Source organism: Brassica oleracea, chromosome C3, assembly GCF_000695525.1.
Source record: "Brassica oleracea var. oleracea cultivar TO1000 chromosome C3, BOL, whole genome shotgun sequence".
NCBI classification, from domain to species: Eukaryota; Viridiplantae; Streptophyta; class Magnoliopsida; order Brassicales; family Brassicaceae; genus Brassica; species Brassica oleracea.
Window position 1 is genome coordinate 21,634,827 of NC_027750.1, and position 4,069 is coordinate 21,638,895.

General features: G+C 38.2%; 1 long non-coding RNA gene across 3 annotated transcripts; it reads left to right on the forward strand.

Annotated features, from left to right (window-relative positions):
* The first annotated feature begins 1,147 nt into the window (after positions 1-1,147).
* On the forward strand, positions 1,148-2,791 carry LOC106333665. Of its 3 annotated transcripts, XR_001268436.1 has the most exons (7): positions 1,148-1,398; positions 1,604-1,662; positions 1,777-1,817; positions 1,935-2,012; positions 2,090-2,140; positions 2,238-2,407; positions 2,511-2,791. It is a non-coding gene; the product is annotated as an uncharacterized LOC106333665 (long non-coding RNA). The 3 variants fall into 3 exon arrangements; XR_001268437.1 differs by lacking the exons at positions 1,148-1,398; positions 1,604-1,662 and having other exon boundaries at positions 1,718-1,817; positions 2,506-2,791; XR_001268435.1 differs by lacking the exons at positions 1,148-1,398; positions 1,604-1,662 and having other exon boundaries at positions 1,718-1,817.
* Positions 2,792-4,069: the final 1,278 nt, after the last annotated feature.

Here is a 4,069-nt window from a genome sequence, read left to right on the forward strand (position 1 = left end):
AACGATGTCGACATCTTCGTTTTTTTCACGTCAACCTATAAATAGGAGAAGGTTGAGAGTAGGATGGATCTTCAGAACCACTGTCTGTTAATCTTCGTTTTCTGTTAGTTGTTACTCTCTCTCTCTCATCTGCAACTGGTTTGGCCCTCCCTTCGAGTGATGTGGACCTTGTCGTTTGTCTTTCTCCGGTGAGAAACTTGGTGAGCAAACTTAATATTATTCATCTTATGCATTACTTATTGAACTGGAAGTATCTTATACATAATACCCGTCTCAGGAACCTACCAAAGAGGCAGGAATTTTGGAAGGTCGCAATGGTATAAAGGAGACATGCCGTCAGGTGTGCTTACTGTGGAAGTCATGTTGCAACAGTTAACAATCATGATTATGTTTTTAAATTTAACTTTTAAATTTGCTTTATTTTTGTGATCACATTTGTGCTTTTACGTTTGTTTTAGGGGCTAGTCTAATTATTTTCATATATGGACCCATCTTTCTTAAGTATGCTGGTTGCTCATGTCGTGTTGCATATTAGGGAACTGGGATTGCTTTAGTATAGCGGAAGCCTTGTAAAATACTTGATTTGTGAATCATGCTTGAGCCTACTCTCTTCTCTATACTTAATTTTTTATTTGAAGTTACTCTGTTTGTTAAATAAGAGTACCTATATCTGACAGTTCACTGGTTACATTTTTCTGTTCAATTATCTTTGATATCATGTTTTGCTATTCAGCATGCAGCCAGAGCCAGGTATCTCGCTAATCAAGAGTGGGTAAAAACTGACTCCCTGAAGGCGGTTGAAAATACAGCTGTAAAATGTCTCATTTATTAGTGTTTTTATTTTTCACAGTCGTTAGGTACTCTCATCATGCTCTCTCTTATATAATTCGTTAATGCATGCGCAGATACCAATTATCATGCTTGTTGTGGAAGTCCCTTGTGATCTGGTATGCAGTATACAGTCACCAAAAGATGGCCCAGACTGTATCACCGTTGACAGCAATAGTAACACTAATGTGGTTGGATTTGAAGACTGCAGCAGCAAACTCTTTACCGACAAAGGCTGGAAACTTGGCAAATGCAAAATGTGTCCGTCTTGACATCAGTTTCAAAACGCCATCGCTTACGGGTCTTCAAACCACACAATTGGGGTTTGTTTTATTCTTCTTTCACAGCAAGATATTTGTTTTTCTTACATTATACCTCTTCTTGTCTATGTATCTCTGTAACCTTTTTTCTTTCTTTGGGCTTATGTTTCCTAAAATGTTCGTTTTATGCAGGTGAAAGATCTGACAGCAATTTCCAGCTGCCACACCACTTGCTTTGGTGTTAAAGCAGTTTTTGGCTGATCGTACCCTGGATCAATCATACTCCGGTGGATTGAGCTCTTATTGCCTGGTGAGCCGTGTTCCTTTACATTAAGTAAAACTCTCCTTTCTTTTAGTTTTCAGGTGGTCAGTCTCTGTATATGTAATGCGGATCCTGGTAGTTGGTGTTTGTCTAATTTGATTAGTACCAAATGCACCAGCCACCTTATTAATCCATGCTCTAAACATGTTTTCAGATATCTGTTTATGAATCGTAGACTATATGATTACTGCAGGTCTTCTGATTACACGTTTTCTTCAGCATGAGCATCATCTGGGGCGCTCTATCAACCAAGTACTTAGTTTTATTGTTTGCCTATTCTGTAACACAAGTATCTATCTATATTTGTTCAGGTTTCCTTGTTACACTCATGCAATTATTACTAATTGAAAATAAGTATTTTTGCAGAACATTGGGCGGCTTCTAATGGATTTTGTTTACTTTTTTGGGTCAGTCAAAATTACTGCTTCTCCTTATAATTCTGTTAATAACAGTTATAGATATAGCTCAAGAAGGAGTGTGACGATAACTGGTCTAGTGTTTCTTTTTTAAAATTTGTTTTGCAGTAATGTTTTTGATCCTCGGCAGATGCGTGGCTCAGTGCAAGGAAGTGGTATCTATAGGAATCGGGAGAGGGGTCATAGGTAAACATCGCGGCTCTGTGAAATACCAACTTGTACACGTTCTGTTATTCACACGTTTGTTGGTTATCTGCTCATAGTATTGATCCGATACACATCGATGACCCTCTGGAATCGACATGGTGTTTTATGTACGTTTTGCTTCACAGAACTTATCTTGTCGCATTTCATCTGAGTAGTTCGCTACTCTGCTGATTGAACGTCAGTTTCTTTTTGTTCAAAATAAAGGTGGTGTACAATGTCTGGAAGTTGCAAAATGCTGATTGATGATTGCAACTGCCTTGGTTGATTGCGGATTCGAGGCTGGGAAGCTTACTTACACGAGTCCAAATTGTTATTGAAGATAGACCTCCGCCAGATTTGCTTACATTGTGTTGTTGATGTAAGAAAACTACGTGGTAAGTGGATAGTAGTCGAATTCTCTCATGTTGTTTGTAATCTTTATTGTACGAGTGTAGTTTGATGACTCAGCTTGTCTGTGGTTGGTCGTTTGAAGCATAGGCTTGGGCAGCAGCCTAACCAACCAAGTAAGAAAATGCACTGGTTGAAGCGAAAGAGCCCTATAAATGTTTCAAGACTGGGAAGCTTTGGGAGAATGGTTGAATCACGGCTCTGATCTGAGGGATGATGTCGCAATTTCAGAAAACTAGTGATATCGAGGTATGGTTAAGCCTATGTCTCTCGACATGAAATTGTTAATTGTGGCGACCGTTTCTTCATTTGATACCCACTGCTACTATTGGGGTGAATCGAAGCCTTTGTCGTCTATATGTATGATGGCCACGATCCTTTTGTTCCTTCTTTTGCCAAGAAAATAAGGAGATAATTGAATACACTTTGTTGTGATTCTCATTTCACAACTCTTAGAATGAAAAAAAAAGAGAGAGAGAGAAATTGTGGCAATCATGATAAACGGGAACTCCACTGGGAACCGGAAGGAGGTCTTGGGTTTAGGGCTGTGGAAACCTTCAACACTGCTCTTTGATTGTCTTTTCTGATTTACATTATGCAGAATGAGCAAGAGATGGGAGGAGCCCCTGTTCCGGAACGCGGTAGGCGCTAGTCGGGCGGTCGGGTTGGGCCTAGCGCCTAAAGAGAAAATCGGGGATTAATCGAAAATTATGCGGAGCGGAATTTTTAGATGGTTTACTATGTTATAAAACATGTTAATCTTTAATTATGTATAACATTAATACATTTTCATGTTTAAGATTGTATAAAACACACAAATAGAATATATAAACTTAATATAGTGTAATTTTCATCAAAATTATGAATATAAATGATATTTATAAAATTTTAGATCAGATAAAAAAATAAAAATATTATTAAAACTAAAAAAAAATTAAAAAAATTAAAAAAATATATAAAAAAAAATAAAAAAAATAAAAAAATAGATTAGGCGGGCCGCCTAGGCGGCTAGACGGTCATTTAGGCGGCTAGACGGTCATTTAGGCGGTCTAGGCGGAAAAAATCGGATATCCGATTTTTTAAACCGATTTGGCATAAATCGGGGCGGAAAAGTGACGCGTAGCGTCTAGACGGCTAGGCGGCCGATTTTTAGAACAGGGGGAGGAGCCAATCAACCTAGCCTAGAGCCACTGTTCAAACTGAATCTGTATCTAGTCATACAGCATTACAGCAACCAAACAATACTTTGATTTGAAGCCCAAGATAATCGGCACCATGTTATATTACGCAGCTTATCTGATGTTGGCTTTATATAGAACTGATAATAGGCTTTAAGGCAGCCTATTTCGGCCCGTCAAGAGGATTCCCCCTAACGTCGTAAGGTAGGGCGATGAGCTGCTACTCTGACTAATTCCGTTTCAATAGTCATCTCTCATCTGTTGTCGGTGTGAAAGGAATCGTTTTTTGAATTTATCTTCCTGCGATTCATTGTTTTATAGCTATCACACATGTGACATATCTAATCGTCTCGAATCAGGACATCTAAATTTATTTATTTGTTTGTGGCAATGATTCAAATCGACGGCAATTGCATACTGATTAGAAAATATATACAATACACTGGTTATTAAAACGTTATACTCATTTTG